The sequence below is a fragment of the Nannospalax galili genome, unplaced genomic scaffold, assembly GCF_000622305.1.
Source record: "Nannospalax galili isolate Female #2095 unplaced genomic scaffold, S.galili_v1.0 scaffold79, whole genome shotgun sequence".
In the NCBI taxonomy this organism is placed as follows: Eukaryota; Metazoa; Chordata; class Mammalia; order Rodentia; family Spalacidae; genus Nannospalax; species Nannospalax galili.
In genome coordinates this window covers 1,952,769-1,972,125 of record NW_008343959.1, presented here as the reverse complement: position 1 = coordinate 1,972,125, position 19,357 = coordinate 1,952,769, and the positions used below count along the sequence as shown (strand labels likewise).

Sequence of the window (19,357 nt, the reverse complement as noted above, 5' to 3'; positions counted from 1 at the left end):
TAAGAGAAGAGTTTTAACAGGTTCATAAATAGAGTCTTTTCTCTACACACTGAAATACATACACACATACACACATAGACAAATAGAACTTCTATGCATTTAGAAAGCTATAATCTGAGCTAGGATGAAATATAGCATGTGGTATATTGAGACTCAAATCAGTATTTTAAAATAACCCACTATTATCTTATCATATTAAGGTTACATATATATATATATATATATACATACATATATATATATACAGGTATATTGTAGAGACCTATATACCTAGAGTTGCGTAAAAATTTCTCAGACTATTGTGGAAGGCCCCCAATGTAGTATTATAGCCATTCTCAGGGACCTTAATGACTATAGGTGTTTTTAAGGCTCGTAACATGGCCTTACTATTGCCAGCTTTTCTAGCTCTCTGCAGATACACATTCAGATAAGCAGATCAGTTGGCTGGCTATATATATTGCTTTTTAGATTAGCTTACATGATAGTGCTGGGTAGCCCAACAATCACTGTGTGCCTGCTGCTGGGGCCGGTTGAGAATCTAGTACCTGCTCAGTCTATGAGGTTGGATACATCAAAATTCTCAATCTGGCCCCAAGGGCTGAAAATTCCTACATAGCTGCCATTCTTCAGTTCCTATTAGAAAGGGAAATAAACTGTGTTCAGATGTTAAGGGAGGATAAGAACAACAGCAAAACCAGAGCAGATTCAGGCTACAGCAAGGAGCAAAGACACAGAAGCAAAGCAAAGCAGTCACTTTTCCACAGACTTCCTTATGTCTTGACCTTTGCTGGAAGACATCATCCAGTTTAAGGGAGTGTCTTCTCTTCCCACTTAGTCTTTCCAGAAAATACTCTACAAACCCACTTAAAGGCATACCTGTTAGCTGATTATTCATTGAATTAAATTGATAACCAAGATTAAACAGTCCCAATTTCTAAACTTAATAATGAAATGGAAATCACTTCCTTGCAATTTGAAAGTGAAAAAATAAAATCCATCACTAAAGACCTATAGAAAATACTAAAATATTAGTTAGATTCTTGTATGATAAAATCAAAGGACTACAAGACTGGAGGCATCTATATCTGGAGACTTTAATTCCACTTGGTATTATAATCAGTCACTCAAATATTTTTGAGGCAATTTTTGAACGTGAAGAGAATTTTAATTAGAGATATTTTCTCTCCCTAATATCTCATGTTCTCTTTAACTCATATTTTTGTTGACATGTTTTCAATATTTGGGAATCGGAGACTAGTGAGTCTATTCAAATTGGGTCACAGGAAGGCTTGAGTAAACGTATGAGGTGATGTGGAATGTGTTTGCCTTATTTGGTTTTCTGCAGGAATCTGTGGATATTTGAAGGATGGGAGACAATGGGGGTCTGAGATAGTGGAGACTAGGAAATTAGCATTGTTCATTGTCCCTTTAAATGTATAGAATGTGGCTACTTTTTTAAGACACAGAAGGTTTTAATGAGTCGTATTTCTAGACTTGTTAATCTAGATTACATGAGACAATAAGCACAACTCTAGCTTTCACATACTTGAGAGCTCTCCATGGGCTGGAGATGAAATCATGAAGCTAAGGGAAAGACTTCTGAGTCAGAGAGGAAGATATCAGGATGGGTAAAGCTTTGAGGGTAGCTAGAACCATACATCAGCTTCCTCCAATCTCCTGTACATAAGGTAATATTTGAAACATCTTAAATATGTGAGGATGCTGATGTATAGAAAATTGTCTTTGAACTAGGCTGAGAGATCATAATTATAGTGTCAACTTGGCTTGATGCTGAGCATGGAACTTGAGTAGAGGTCTTAGTCTCCCTGATCCGCTATGTGTTCCTAGAGAAAAGTGCAGTTGCATTAGCTTTATTGTGGCTATTTTGAGGGATCATTGCAATAGCAGGAGCAAAGGCATTTGAAATCATAAGAGTCTGAAGAAATGTAAGCTATTACTATATAGTCTGGAAATTTGTTTCACAAATGACATTTGTGTTTTTAAATGACCATTTGATTAAATACTCCCCTGCCATTGCATCCTGGATATTTATTTGTGATGCTGACAGGCATCATTTGATTTATGCATTATAGGCACAGATTTAGAGCCATGTGAAATATGTCCAGTGATTTCTATGACAAGTGGCACTGACTAAGGCAGAGGTTTTTGTGTTTGTCAAGTACGGTCAAAGAGAGATCATTGAAACACTGCTGTAAACTGTAACCCATATCGATACAGTTATTATGGCAATGCTTTTGAGTTAAAGAAAGACATTCAAACACAAAATTAATAAAAATAGAAAGCACCCATCCTTTGAGGTCAGTGATGAGGTTCTCAGATTTTGCCACCATGTTTGGGTTCCAAAATCATTTTCATGTTGTTCCAGTTCATTTGCTTCAGTGAGTCTGCAAAAATTCCTACTGACAGTCCAACATCAAAGGAAACGATGCTGTTTCTCTAAGCAGAAAGGACAGAGCTGAGGATGGCCAGCCTTTACAAGTGTCAGCAGAGTTTCCTTCCAAAGCACCTGCTGTTACACCTCAGCTTAAGCCAGCAAAGGACAGAGAGAACAACAACAATCTTTTGTTATTTTTATTACTTTCCTGTATGTGAAAAAGAATGCAATACAGACAGCAGTCACTTATGACATGCAGAAAAGCACTTGCTTCCTTAACCTCCAGACTCACAAATTGCAAATGTTACTGTGGAATGTCAAAGAACAAGTATCTGTTGTAGAAAATAATTGACAGGCAAAAAACAAAGAAACGACTGAGTTGGAAGAGATATACTATCATAGAACAATGTGTGAGAAGCAAAAAACACCCACAGTCTATGGCAGACTTGCCCATTCCTTCATCACAAACTTCCTCACATTGTTCTATATTTTCTCTATTCTTATTTTGATGATTTCTAAATAAAATAACAATTTCTGTTTGCATATGAAGATCTAGTTCAAATCCACCAAATTTACTCCCAAACCCCTTAAATTTAATGCATACAATTAAATCCTTCATTCATCACATTTTTTTCTTTTTCTTTCTTTTTTTTTTTTTCAGTTTCTGGTGATCATAGATCAAGAACCTGAAATTTTAATTTCCAGGTCATAAGGATCTGTCTTCATCATGGGGTTCATGTACCTTCCCCACAAGATACTTTATGAAAGTAATACTGTATTGATATCATAAACTTTCTAACTTAAAATTCTCTTAAATCAAAGAACCAGCTGTGTCTCAACTCTCAAAACTGTTATCGATCTATCTCTGCCTTTATTACCACTCCTGTTGGGGGAACTCAGGCTTCCTGCTCACAAGCTGAATTAGATGTTTCTTCCACAAAGCTCTTCTTACCTGCTTCATTCTTTTTATTATGTTCTAATTCTTCACCCAGTTATCATTCCTTTGTGATAACACCCACCCTTTATGAATTCTAGTTTTTCTCTTCTGTCTTTTCTGTCTTATTAAAAAAAATTCTCTTAAATTTTTCTTTCTAGTACCTTTAAACAATTAGATATTGTATGCTTAATTCCTTTAGGCACTGAAAGAAAAATGGATTAATATTGCCTCCTATGAAAGCAGAGAGTAAAATGTTTCTGTTTTTATCTGGAAGTTGTAACGGTAATGAGGTTCTTCCTGATAAATGTTCAGCACGGCTCATGCAATGTTCCTGCCTTCAGTGGTGAATCTGTACCTTTCCTCTATAAAAATAGATTTGTTTCCTTGATGGGGGTCAGGAAATAATGTGGTAATTCTCATGCCTTTTCTGTTATGAACCCAGTCTAAAATCATCTGATTGCACAAGAAGGACTGGACCCATAAACTTTCTATTACTCAGAAATTTTCTCTGATCTGTTTCCATTTCTAATTTTTCAAGGGAAGAGACTTGGTCACCTTGTTGGTACTTAAGTACTTAGACTGTGTATCCTTTCAGTCTTCTGAGACTTATATATTATTTTAAACATGCCTCTGCTTAGGAATGGCTTAATATTTACTCCTTTAACAAATGCTGTCTACCTCGATGCTATGTTCACTGCCAGGATTCTTCTGCCTCTTACAGGCTTCATACCACACTTCCTCAAAGTTAGTGATAGAAGCATAGAAGTACGGTGATTTCATTTCCTACGTTTCATGTTATGCAATCCATCTGGGCTAACTCCAGAGTTCTAGAATAAGAAGCAATTACTTTTCTTCACTTTATCCATTTTGGATAAATAAATTAAGATTGGGCACTGGAGATTTCAAAGATGAAAGAGACCAAATATTTGGGTACATGCCAAATAATTCTAGGATCAAAATGATGTCAAATTTCAAAATCTTCCTTGCTCCCTAAACTCTTTCTATCCTTTCTCCCCTGACCATAACTTGCTATTTCTCTTTATCTTGATCACAGGATAAAGACATATGTCTCTTTGGGATTATGTAACTTAGAGAGGTTAAAGGGATATTCTTTACCCTAGAGCTGGCCTTGGCTCTGTGTAGATTTCTAATTTTCATGTCTCAGCAAGAGCTAGAGAAGTGTGTCTGAGCCTCAGTTATCTGTGCTGAGGGATGTAGTGTCTTCAACATCAGCTTTCCTCCTGTCTAAAACAGCATCTAAGCATTAGCGTGAAACCAGTTCTCACTGGGCCTTTTCTCCCCAGGAAGGAGACTCCTCTCTCTGGAAGCCTTCTGATAGCATCTCAGTTCTGTTTCTTACATGCTCTTTTACAAACAATTTTTTCTGTTTCTTCTTGCATTGATAGTTCATTTTTCATCTACTATCATTCATATACTGGGTGAACTTCAGGTAAATAAATGCAGTGAAAAAGACCCTTTTAAATTCAGTACTGATTTACCACGTATGTAATATCTACCAATAAGCAGAATTCTATGACTGATCGATAGAGATTATTTGTGCTTATATTCCATCTCTATAATTAATTCCTATGCCTATAAATCCTCAGTTTGTCTTTATATGCTCTTGTTTACCTTTGCCATTCAGGATAATTATTGTTAATTTTTCTAGTCCTCCCAAAATTTTGCTTACTAGGTATAGTTAGAGGTGCTTTAGTTCCAATCAAATGTAAACTATGGTAAAATTATTTTATCATGGTCTAATATATTTGCCTAGTACAATGGTATCCATGTTAATTATTATATATGTATACTTTTAATAAAACTTTTATGCCCAAAAAGTTTCATATAATTGCCACAATAATAGGACTTTTAATTTAAAAATATTGTGGAAATAGCACATCAAGAAATTGCACATCAGCCAATTTTGCTGCCATAACAAAAAACAAACATCTCTGTAGCTTAGAACAGTAGACATTTGATGTTCGTATTGCATTTGATGACCATTAATCAGTATTTGCTGCCTCAGCTGAACTAAGCTCTATCTTACCATGTGTTTCCTTTTCCCGTAGCCAAGCCTAAAGGGAAGATCCTAGACAGATTATGTTATTTTCTGGCAGTACAATAAGATTACTGAAAAAGAAGTCATAAAGTATTTAACATTTCAGCTCACATCTCATAGAGTTTCCTTTAACTGTTTCCACTGCCTTGATCAATTCAATTCTGCTCAAAAAGATTGACAGTAGTGACCTGAGAGTAGAACCAGTTTCACAAATTTTGTACTTGTATTCTTAAGTAATGTTCAGTACATATAAACAGTGCATCTATATGTTTGTATATTTACAATGGATCTAACATTTTTAGAATATAATGTATTATGGTCATCTGGAGGACAACCAAGGACAGCTCAGAAATTCTCTGAGATTCTGGAAAGAGCCCTTTACTAAATGGGTTTATGAATATATAGATGGGTTTAGAAAACAAAATGTTTGCTGTACACTTAGTAGAAAACTGTGAGACTAAACATCTTTAAATTTGTGATATTTACCACTGTCATTTAATACAAGAACATGGAGACTGGAGGAAAATAATTTGTTTCATTTTCTACTTAAGAATGAAGATTTGGTTTGGAGAGATGGCTCAATGGTTAAGAGAAGATTATACTCTTTCAGAGGCCCCCCATTCCCTGCCCATTACACGTTCTGGGCAGTTCATAGCCACCTGTAACTCCAGTTCTGTAAAGTTCTAACAAGTCTAACCTTGGCAGGGACTTACACACACACACACACACACACACACACACACACAAACACACACAAACACACACACACACACAAACACAAAGACACACACACACACATATACACACTTCATCAGGCCGGGTGTGGTGGCACACCACTTTTGTCCCAACACTTGGGAGGCAGAGGAAGGGGGCAATGGGGGAGATACACACACACACACACACACACACACACACACACACACACACACAAACACACACACACACACAAACACAAAGACACACACACACACATATACACACTTCATCAGGCCGGGTGTGGTGGCACACCACTTTTGTCCCAACACTTGGGAGGCAGAGGCAGGCAGATCCCTGTGAGTTTCAGGCCAGTCTCGTCTACATAGTGAGTTCCAGACCGGCTGGGGCTACAGGGAAATCCTGTCTCGAAAAAAAAAAAAAGAAAAAGTGAAATCCGACCAAAAATAAATAAATAAATTTCATCTTACCCCACTCAGGTCAAGATCAAGAGATCAAATGACATGAAATGATGGTGAGACTATGGGGAAAGGGGACCCTCATTCTGCTGGTGGGATTGCAAACTGGTGCAAACAATGTGGAAAGCAGTTTGGAGAATTCTTAAAAAACTAAGAAAAATAGATCTACCATATGATCTGGTTGTACCATTCATTGGCATATACTCAAAGGACTCATCCTACTCAAGAGATACTTACTCTGCTATGTTTGTTGCTGCAATTTAGTATTCCTCAAACCATGAATAGATAATGAGAATGTGGTATAGATATGCAATGATATTAAGTGAGGCAACATAGACTCAGAAAAACAAATGACATATTCTTTCTTATTGGTGACTTACAGCTTCAAATACTAAGATCTAAGCATATGTCCCGATGTAACCACAGGATCCAGGAAATGGAAAGGAACCATGGGGGTAAAGGAGAAGAAGCTTGAGAGATGAGGCTAGTAGGACACAGATGTTATCAACAGGAAAATGTGAAGATACTTTAGCTGAGGAGGGAATAGGGAGAGCTATACAGAGATGAAGGAGAGATAAATACTGCTTAAGTGGTGTGACAAACAGAGAGAACCATATTCATTCAAAATTTAAATGAAAAAACATAAAATATATACATGAGTTCAAGTGTATAGTTGAAGATTATACAACACACACACATACACGCGCACCCCCCCCCCCCAAACACATACAATGTCAGGCTGCGGAAATCTTCTTCAAGTTGTTGAACAGAGAAAAAGCAGAAATCATCAAGGACACAATAGTGTTGCTTTTTAAAAAGAAGATTTTATGAAGAAAGATGAAAAGAATTTATATATTGTGCTGACATTATGCAACTATTTTATCACCTTTAAACTTTCATCTCCACAGAGCAATTCCATCTACTCTTTTTAATCTTCTCCTCATTTGTAAAATGCCACTGTGTCCTTGATGATTTTCTGCTTTTTCTGTGTCCTTCACTGGTATTTTCCTATTTCCATTGTGTTTATATAGCAATTAAGTGAACACAAATGGAAATTTTATTGAAGATGATACTATTATATTCATATTTTGTACAATGGAATAGAATTCATATTTTCATTCCCTTTTTCTCCATTACAAAGATTTTAGAAAGCTGCCAAAAAATGCCATCATGCATTAAAACTCATTCTTTGGTCCTGTAAAGGTAAAATTTCCTCTTTTGTCCTGTTCTATCAAAAACTAGCAATATTTTGGGTTATTCACTAACTGTGTTGTGTTATCATATGTTTCTCCCATAAGAATCATGAAAGAATCAGAAAAAAAGAGATTATTAAATAATATATCACAAGTCACATTAGACCAACATATCCAAGAAAGAATTGGCATATCACTCAATTTCTATGTCTAACTAGGACCTTCTGAGTAGCATTCATTCTATTTATTCTAGGGATGCATCTATGATGCATGGTATTTTTTGTTTTCCAGATGTACTTGTCATGATTTCATCAAGGTTGTGGATCACGTGATGCACTATATAAAAAGTAGATGATAGCATACTTCTAAAATACTGTATACCAGAGAACAAACTTTTACTGCTCATCACTCATCAGGATAGAAAAAAGTTCCATACAACATTCCAGTGACTTGACTTATTTTCTCAAGAAAGAATACCTTGTTTGGTCATCATTCTAGTATCCAAGGTTTCACTGGCTTTCTCCGAATCACTTGCCATAAGTGAGCTAAAAAGTATTCAGATACTCTCAGCTCTTGCTATCTTTTAAAGGACAGCTGTATTTGTTTCTATAGCTCATTGAGTGAGTCATATTCTTTGTGCTTTGGTTCAGGGCAATAAGTACTCGAGTATTTCTATCAGCTTTCCTTTCTCTCATCCTGTGGTAATGATGACGACTATCTTAGTTAGGGAGCTTATTCAGATATTTTTAAGTGAAAATAAGTACTGCAAACTTAAGCCCTAATATACATTTTGAAACAAGGAAGCTGCAGATGGAAATTTTATTTGGTAGTTATCTCTCCCCATGCCACCTCCTATGCTTTAAGAGCCTTTAGAAAAAATCATGTGGAAACTTACTACTATCTAAACTTTTTAAAATATATACATACACAACACAAAATTTTTAAATGGAGTTACTCTGTAATGGGGTGCCCCTATCAGACAAAATAGGATAAAAAATAAAACCAAGTACCAGGTTTGTAATTCATCTTTTGTCCCCATGGGAGCACATATACAGTCACCAACACTGGTTTTTGCCATTACCCTTGTTCCCTATTGAGAACTTGATTTTAAGATAGTATTTCTGAATACATTACACACCAAGTGCCAATGACCTTAAAGATTCATGTCTATGGCCTAACTTTCATAGTCCTAGAAGGTTCTCTGCCTGAGTCCCAAGAGAAAAGTGATCATCAGCGTTACCCAGCATCAAACACTGAAAGTTATAATAACAACTGGTATGACAAACCCAATGGTGCAATAGTAGCATGAATATTATGAGAATACCCAACTATTTTCTGAATAGACTAAAGACCTGTTTCACAATATGGAGTCTATAACTGGCACTGTTACAAGGGCTAAGGACCTTTTCGAGACAGGTCACAGGTTGTAGGGGAGAACCTATTAATATTATCCTGCTAATGGGACATAATATTAAATCAACTCTTAATGACTTATTGTTGTACTTAGATTGCTGTAATTGTCAACTACATCCTGAAAATCTTCTTTTTACATCAGATTGCAATTAACACAGTGACCCTCAATTGTCAACACATATTGAGTAAAGAGACTATGGAATTCTCAACCCCAAATGGAATACATATATTACACCTTTTCCAAGACCTCAGAAATATTTGAAGAAGAGGCAGATAGATTGAAAGAGGTAGTAGTGGTAGATGAATAAAATGAAAAAAAAACATGCTGACAAAACAAGTCAGTTCCACATATGAACGTACAGCACTCGAGAAGGCACGCTCAAGATCTGCAAAGCCCAAGCCAGACCACATAAGAGCAAAGAAAAGTTAGTCCCTTAGAGGCTTAGTAGAAAGAAACTCAAGGTAACCAACTCTCCCACTGCCTTGATTTTGAACTTCAGAACATCAGAACGTGAGAAAATTTATGTTGTTTAAGGTCTGTGGTATTCTGCCTTAGTAGCTCTAGGAGCCTGGAGAAGCTTGTGTGTCTTTTCTTTCTTCTTGCCTTTCTCTGCTCTTCATTGACAGGCATCAGATATGCAACAAAATACAGTTTCCTTCATCATTAGAAGATTATTAGATAGTATAGTATGAATTTCATTTTAAATTTAAAAAAAAATTCTCACATATATTGCACTTCCTACACCAGAGCAATTATTATTTTTCAGTATCAGATTCATCATAGAAGATAGCCTAAGAGTCAAACTTCTTCATATATTTGATAAGAGAATAAGATGTAAAAACACATTGTTTCTTTGAATGCCAGAGAGTGCTTCCTTCTGGCATAGGGGCTGAGAACTCAGGGGACTGCCTGAGAGTACCTGAATCCTGCCTCCACATGGTACTGAGCTTCCCCCAATCATGTGCATACCCAACCCTCTAAATGGGATTATGTGAGGCCTCTCCCAAGGTCCCTGGGTAGACCTCTGCCCTTTGGTAAGATAAAGCTGAGAACTTAGTGAACAGCCTGAGAGGGCTAGTTCCAGCCTCCATTGGTATAGCTACTGTGATCTCAGCAGACTGCCAGTGAGTGCCTTTAGCTGTCCTCTGGCATAGGAGCTGAGAACTCAGCAGACTGCCTGAGAGACCGAAAACCACCCCCTCCCTTAGGGAACTACTCAAATTTTGCTCTGAGTTCCCACAAATAGGGGCCTGGTCCAAACCTTAGAAGAAAGCCTGAGTGTACGTGATTGGAACCTGACTTTGGCTTCTGTGGGAGCTCATTAGTAGTTTATCTAAAGGCATCAGTTCCCTCCAAAATAAAATCTGAGAGAAACAAAAACCTGGGATCAAGGCACAGAAATAATACAAACAGAAGCAAATGTCATCTTAATTTTCATATCAAAATTACAAACAAAAAACATAATTCATGTGCCAAAATCAAAACAAAAGAATAATAAAATGGAAAGCCAAAACACTCTGTTCCCACCAAACTCCACCAGTCCTGTTGAAGAGTTCTGCAAGGAGAACCCCCTAGATATAACCCAGGACACAGAATTTAAAAGAATAATCATAAACATAATCAAGGAATTCAACGAATTTGAAGAACACATGAACAAACAAATCAAAAAACTAAAAGAAGATAGGGATCAACTTCTGAATGAATTCACAGAATACAGAAAAAAATTAAAGAAAACTCAGGCAGAAATGAAGAAGGAAGTGATAAACTCAAGAAGCCAACTTGAAACAACAGGAGGAAAGCCTCTCAGCTAGAATGAATGAAATGGAAAACAGAATATCAAGGATAAAGTTGAAGAATTGGACCACTCAAGCAAATACTATGAAAAATTAAAAACAAAAAACCCCCAAAAACAAAAACAAAAAAAAACCAAGAATGGATTATGCAAGAGATGTGAGACACCATGAAAAGCCCAACTCTATGTATCATAGACATAGAGGAAGAAGAATTTCAGGTTAATGGTGTTGACCGGATCTTAAACAGAATTGTAAAAGAGAATTTCCCAAAATTGAGTAAAGACATCCACATACAAACTCAAGAAGCACAAAGAGCACCAAATAGGCAGGACCAGAAAAGAAACTCCCCATGGCATATCATACTAAAAACACTAAAAATACAGAACAAAGAAAGAATACTGAAAGCAGCAAAAGAAAAACAGCAAGTCATATATAAAGGAAAGCCCATCAGAATTACAGCTGACTTATCAATACAAACTATTAAAGCCAGAAGAGCATGGACCTTATTATTATTATTATTATTATTATTATTATTATTATTTTGGTCTTTTTTTTGACACAGCCTCTCCCTGTAGCCCCAGCTGTCCTAGAACTCACTATGCAGACCAGGCTGGCCTTGAACTCACAGAGATCTGCCTGCTTCTGCCTCATGAGTGCTGGGATTAAAGGCGTGAGCGACCACACCTGCTTTCATTATTCTTTTAAAAACCACATGATTAGAAGAAGCATTTCATTACAGTATTAATATTTCATTAACAGCATTTTATTACAATCCAATTCCCTGTAGGACTTTGAACATAAATGCATGCTGAATTTTTTGTCAAAAGACTTTCTGCATCTGTTGAGATGACAATGTGGTTTTTGTCTTTGAGTCCATTTATATGATTAATGACATTTATTGACTTGCATATATTGAACCATCCCTGCATCTCTGGAATAAAGCAGACTTAATCATGGTGGAAGATCTTTATGATATGCATCTGTATGTAGTTTGCATGTATTTTGTTGAGAATTTTTGCATCTATGTTCATTAAGGATATGGGTCTGTAGTTTTCTTTTTTGGTTGTATCTTTATCTGGCTTTGGTAGTAGAGTGATGCTGGCTTCATAGAAGGAATTTGGAAGTTCTCTCTTCATTTCTACGTTTTTGAATAAATTAAGTAGTATTGGATATCGATCTTCTTTAAGTGTCTGGTAGAATTCTGCTGTAAATCCACCTGGTCCTGGCCTTTTTTAGTCGGGAGGTTTTGTATTACTGTTTCAATTTCCTCATATGTTATGGGTCTGTTTAAACTGTTGATCTCTTCTTGGTTTAGTTTTTGTCATTCCCATGCTTTTCAATACTGATCCATTTCTTTTAGGTTTGCAAATTTAGTAGCATATAGGTTTTTAATGTATGCCTTTATGTTTTGGAGTTTTTTAGTGTCTGTTGTGATGTTTCCCTTTCATCTATGATTCTGTTGATTTAGAGGTGCTCTTTCTTTCTTTTGGTTAACAGGGGTAGCAGTCTGTCAATCTTGTTTATCTTTTTCTTTATTTAAAAAAATTATTTAATAACCACATGATTAGAAGCATTTCATTATAGCATTAACATATTCAATAACAATTTCCAGAGCAAAGATGCTTCTCTTTCAAAATTAGCTGTAAATTTTGAGGTTCACAGTTAAATTAATACAGTTATACAATATTGAACTCAGTATAACCCTTATAAGACATAAAATTGAATGAGGTTTTAACTTTTTTTTTAAATTACAACATAGAATAAGTAGATTTAATAAATGTTTATAGCATATTTCATCCAACAGCTGTGGAATATACATTCTTTTCAGCAGTCCAGGTAACTTTTTCTAAAATAAATCACATTTTTTTATTCTTATTCTTTTATGAAGTTAGTTAAAAATTAATGAACAAGAAATTAAAGAGACTGCGCTGCAATTAAGTTAGAATATTCTAACTGGAAAACAATTACTGTGAAACTATTTACATTCTCATAGAATTATAAACATTTCTCAAGGAATACTTTACAGCACAACTTTTTTTTTTTTCATACAGAAGAATTCATTCCAAAGCAATTGACATTGAGACGTTTTCACATGCATTTCTAATCTCTATATGTATGACTATCACTGGTCACAGTCGCCCACCTTCTGAGCTCCTCGGCATCTGAGCATGAATACAAACTCATCAGATAGACAGCCTTCCTCTCCCACTAGAGGCTCCATACTCTGCCATCCCTGTCACTGTCCACTGTGTTGTCAGCACCCTCATCCATTCCCCCCTGTCTGCCCTTCTGGTAAATCTAGTCAGCCAGAGGTCCCTATTCCAGGAGGGTCAGCTGTTCCTCATCTACTGCAATCCATTGTCAGTATTCCTTTGGATAGAATTGGGGTCTGCTGTTCATTTTTCCTGTAGTATGTTGAGTTACTGTCTGGAAGAGCCTTTATCTATCCTGGCCAACAACTCAACTGAAGGTATCGCCTGTCTGGCTTTGTTGTTTGTCGAGTAACTTTTAGTTATGTATATGTATGCTCTTATGATATTATGTTGGCCCCTTTAATCTTTGGTTATACTTCCCTTTTGGGTGTTTAAGGACATACAATTGGACCAGTTCTTTGATTTCTTTGTCTGTGTGTTTTTTAAATTAACTGAATTATTTTACCATGTGTATAATTGTTCTTTTGAGTTCCATGTCCTGTATTACTTCTAGGGGTTTTCACTGTACTCCTCTAGAGGACTATTGGTACTTGGTAGGGATATATTATTTTGTTTTTTCATGTTATTCTTTTTTCCCTGTGACTTTGAATGTGGATTTCTTTTGCAGTGTCTGGTTCTTGTGTGAGACTCAAGCCTTCCTTTGTTGAGTTTATGTCTGCTTCTTTTTGTAAACTTTATGTTCCTTTGTGGTTCACTTGTTGGGCATGAAAAGCTGGTAGGTCTAGGTTTCAGGTTCTCTATTTTGATTTTTTATTGGAGTAGCCAAATTTCTTTCATATTGATGTTCAGGAGTTCCCACCGAGGCCCAAGTGGAATGAGGATCAGATGCTCTCAGTTTTCTCCTAATGTGTAGGTCCCTTCAGGAAAGATGTTGGCCTCAGGAATTTGAGGGCTGGACTGACCTGGGAGCAGGGTAAGCAGGCAAGATGCTGGCCCCCAGTGATGAAAAGGGGAAGTGGAATTGAGAAGAGGCCCAAGGGCTCTTGGGGACTACAGGAGGAATTTGGTTCATCTGGACACAAAGGATCAGGAAATAGTGAGAAATCTGGGCTAAGAGGTCATTCCATGGGTCTGAGATGTCACGACAAGAGATGGGCTGGTGCCCTGCTAGGAGGAGAGATGGAGTGGGGAAGCTGGGAGGGTGAATGAGACTGGGGGAGTCAAGGAGCAATGGGTGCATCTAAATTTACCCAGGCAAGCTGATGGCTCCAGGGAGCTGAGAGGCTGGACCACTAAGAGGTGTAAAGGGATGTGGGGACTAGAGGGAGGAATTGGGTTGGTCTGGATGCAAAGGATCAGGAAGCAGTGGGGAGTTTGGGTCAAGATGCCAGTTCAGAGGTCGAGGGTGCCAAGACATGAAATGTGCCAGTCCCTAAGAGGTGAGATGGGTTGGGGAGCTGGTAGGGTGAATGAGGCTGGAGGAATCAAGGCACAGTAGATGCAGCTGCCAAACTTACCCAGGGAAGCTGCTGGCTCCAGGAAGCTGTGGGGATGGGTTGCCCAGAGATGCAAAGTGATCTTATTTCCAGTTATTAATAACAACAGATGCCAACCCAGAATACTCTACCCAACAAAAATATCTATTATAGTTGAGGGGGAAAGGAAAATCTTCCATAACATAAATAGCCTGAAAGAGTGCATGTCCACAAAACCAGCCATTCAAGGAATACTTGAAGCAATACAAAAAATAGAGAAAGGAATACCCCAGGAGAATGAAAGTAAATAAATGAAAGCATAATTGAGGAAACAGAAAATTAGACAAAGAACACAAACAGCAATCAAAACGATGGCAATCAATGCACATCTTTCAATAATAACTTTAAATGTTATTGGACTGAACTCCCCAGTCAAAAGACACAGGCTAAGTGAAAGGATTAAGAAAAACAATCCCTCTTCTTGCTATCTGCAAGAAACCCATCTCACCTTCAAGGACAGACACTACCTTAAAGTGAAAGGATGGAATAAGAATATTCCAAGCGAATCACACTGAGAAACAAACAGGGGTTGCAATTCTAATATGTGACAAAATAGACTTCAAAGTAAACCTAATCAGAAGTGATAAGGAGGGTCACTTCATTCCAATAAAAGGAGCAATTGACCAAGAAGATATTACAATCCTGAACAAATATGTACCAAACTCTGGTGCACCCAAATTCATAAAAACAACACTACAGGACATTAAGACACAGACTAACCCCAACTCAGTAACAACAGGGGACTTGAATACCCCACTGTATCCATTAGACAGGTCAACTGGACAAATAATAAACACATACATATCTGAATTAATTGATAGATACCATACATAGACCTAACAGACATCTTTTGAATATTGCACCCAAGCACCAAAGGATACACTTTCTGCTCAGCACCTCATGGAATGTTTTCAAAAATTTACCACATACTGGGGGACAAAACAAACCACAACAAATACAAAAAGAAAAAAAAAAACAAAAATAAAAATACTTCCACATTCTATCAGACCACAGTGCAATAAAGCTCAAAATCAACACTGGAAGGAGCCCTAGTCACTACACAAACTCATGGTGATTAAACAACACACTCTAAACAATGAGTGGGTCAAAGGAAAAATTAAGAAAGAAATAAAAGAATTCCTGGAATTCAACGAAAATTAAAATCAACACAACAAAACCTCTGAGACACATTAAAAGCAGTCTTAAAAGGGAAGTGTATAGCTCTAAGTGCCTACATTAAAACATTAGAAAGAGTCCAAATAAATGACCTAACCCTGCAATCCTAGACACTGGAAAGGCAAGAAAAAATATAACCGAAACCCAGCAAAAGAGAAGAGATAACAAAAATCAGAGTAGAAATTAATGAAATAGAAACAAATAAAATAATACAAAGAATCAATAAATCTAAGAGCTGGTTCTTTGAAAAACTAAACAAGATAGACAGACCCTTAGCCCAGTTAACCAAAAGAAAGAGCCAATCCAAATAAACAAAAACAGAGATGAAGTGGAAACATCACAACAGACACCCAAACGATCCAGAAAATGATAAGGGAATATTTTAGAAATGTATACTCTACCGAATTTGAAAATGCAAAAGAAATGGGTGGAAATCTAAAATCATGGGAACCACCAAAGTTAAGCCCAGAAGAGATCAACAGTTTAAACAGACCCATAACATATAAAGAAATCAAAACAGTAATACAAAAGCTCCCAACTAAAAAGAGCCCAGGCACAGATGGATTTACAGCAGAATTCTACCAGACATTCAAAGACCACCTCCTCCAGCCAATACTACTTAAATTGTTCAAAATTATAGAAACAGAGAGAGAACACCCAAATTCCTTCTATGAAGCCAGCATCACTCTAATATCCAAACCAGGTAAACACACAACCAAAAAAGAAAACTAGAGACCTATATCCTTAATGAACATAGATGCAAAAATTCTCAACAAATTACTTGCAAACCACATACCAATGTATATAAAAAGGTCATTCACCATGATCAAGAATGCTTTATTCCAGAGATGCAGGGATGGTTCAATATATGTAAGTCAATAAATGTCATCAATCATATAAACAGACTGAAAGACAAAAACTACATTGTCATTACAATAGATGCAGAAAAGGCCATTGACAAAATTCAACATGCATTTATGTTCAAAGTCCTAGAGGTAATTGGACTGAAGGGAGCATACCTCAACATAATTAAAGCTGTATACAACAAACTTACAGTCAACATCAGTCTAAATGGAGAAAAACTGGAAGCATTGTCATTTAAATCAGGAACCAAACAAGGATGTCCACTATCTTCACTCTTTTTCAACATAGTGTGTGAAAATCTTGCTAGAGCAATAAGACAAGAGAAGGAAAGTAAAAGATCAATAATTGGAAGAGAAGAGGTCAAATTATCCCTTTAGGCAGACAATATGAAACTCTACCTAAGAGATCCCTAAAGTTCCACCAGAAATCTCCTAGAACTGATCAATACTTTGAGTTTAGTAGCAGGTTATAAAATCAATCTACAAAAAACAATAACCTTTGTATATACCAATAAGCATCAATTGGAGAAAGAGTACGGCAAAATGTTCCCATTCACAATAGCTGCAAAAAATAAATAAAATAAAATATCTTGGAATAAACCTGACCAAAGACACCAATATCTGTACAATGAAAAATTTAAATCTTTAAAGAAACAAATTGAGGAAGACAACAGGAGATGGAAGGAACTCCCATGCTCAAGAATTTGAAGAATTAATATTGTGAAAATGACCATCCTACCAAAAACAATATAATGATTCAATGCAATCCCAATCAAAATCCCCATGACATCTTTCACAGATTTAGAAAAAAAGTCTTTAAATTTGTATAGAAGCACAAAAGGTTCCAGATAGCCAAAGAAACCCTGAGAACAAAAAACAATGCTGGGGGGATTACTGTACCAGACCTCAAAGTATGCTACAGAGCTATATTGATTAAAAAAAAACAGTGTGATGCTGGCACAACAAAGACACATGGATCAATGGAACATCACTGAGACCCAAACCTGAGTACATGCAATTTCAGCCACCTGATATTTGACAAAGATGCCAAATACTTACAATGGAGGTAAAACAGTATCTTCAACAAATGGTGCTGGCAAAACCAGATCTCCACATGTAGAAGAATGAAACTAGATCCTTATCTTTCACCCTGCACAAAAGCCAACTCCAAATTGATCAAAGAACTCAATGTAATGCTGGAAATCCTGAAACTATTAGAATAAAATGTTGGCAGTAACTTACAAGATGTAGGTGTCAGAAAGGATTTTCTAAATCAAACAGAAGTTCAGGAATTAAGATCAGCAATCAACAAGTGGGATGTCATTAAACTAAAACGCTTCTGTGCAGCAAAATAAACAATCAACAAAGTGAATAGAAAACTAACAGAGTGGGAAAAATCTTTACTAGTCACACATCGGACAGAGGTTTAACATACAGAATATATAAAGAACTTTAAAAAAACAGAAGCAAGAAACTAAATGACCCAGTTAAAAGATGGGCCTAAGATCTAAACAGAGAGTTCTCAGAGGAAGAAATAAAGATGACTAGGAAACATTTCAAAAAATGTTCAGCATCATTAGTCATTAGGGAAATGCAAATTAAAACTACCCTAAGGTTTCAACTAACCCCACTCAGACTGACTAGGTTCAAGAGAACAAATGACACCAAATGCTGGTGAAGATGTGGAGAAAGGGGAACACTCATTCACTGCTGGTGGGATTGCAAACTCATCCAACCCCTATGGAAAACAGTGTGCAGAACTCTTACAAAACTAAAAATGAACCTACCATATGATCCAGTTATACCACTCCTTGGCATATAACCAAAGGACTCATTCTATTGTAGAGACACTTGTACAACCACGTTTTTTGCTGCTCTTTTTACAATAGCTAAGAGATGGAAGCAACCTAAGTGCCCCTCAACTGATGAGTGATTAAAAAATGTGGTACATTTACACAATGGAATTTTATTCAGCAGAAAAGAAGATGAAATAATGAAATTTTCCAGTAAATGTGTGGGTCTAGAAACTGTTATACTAAGTGAAATAACAAAGACTCAGAAAAACCAAAAAAAGTATTTTCTCCCTCATTTGTGGATCCTAGCACCAAATCCTTTTCAATTTCATGTTCTTTTAATAAGATGATGCTGTACAGAACTCTTTTCTTCATGAAGTAACTACCATTATCACGACTTCATCTGCTGACAGTTGTGCTCCTTCATTAAGGGAGGAGCAAGTGGGGAGGGCTAAAGTACATAATGTGGGGAAGACTAGGAAGAGAAGGCTTGACCTATGTTGCATAAAGGGTTTCCAGTGTGCATACCCTCAGGTCACTCATATAACTCAGCAAACCCTCAGTAGTCTAAGTAAGCTCAGTAATTTCATTCATTTTCCAGAAAAATGTTAATCAAACATTGTTTTGACACTAGAACCTTCAAAGGGGATAAGTATTTCTTAGTAACCTTAGGAAAAAAATTTTCACAACAAATGGAAAATTTATTTGTTAATGTTATTATGTCTCATAATTATTAAAAAAGAAAATGAGAATTTAAAAGATGTTAAAAGGATATGGGAATGGAAATATTTTCCAAAAAAGACAGAAAAAATGAGAAAGCCTAAGAAAATGATGAAAGGTCTGTATAGGTTTATTATGATATATAAAGGATGAG

At 36.4% G+C, this 19,357-nt stretch overlaps 1 non-coding gene across 1 annotated transcript; it reads right to left on the bottom strand.

Annotated features, from left to right (window-relative positions):
* Positions 1–321: 321 nt before the first annotated feature.
* LOC115071561 lies at positions 322–451 on the bottom strand. Its single transcript, XR_003850655.1, has one exon. It is a non-coding gene; the product is annotated as a small nucleolar RNA SNORA33 (small nucleolar RNA).
* Positions 452–19,357: the final 18,906 nt, after the last annotated feature.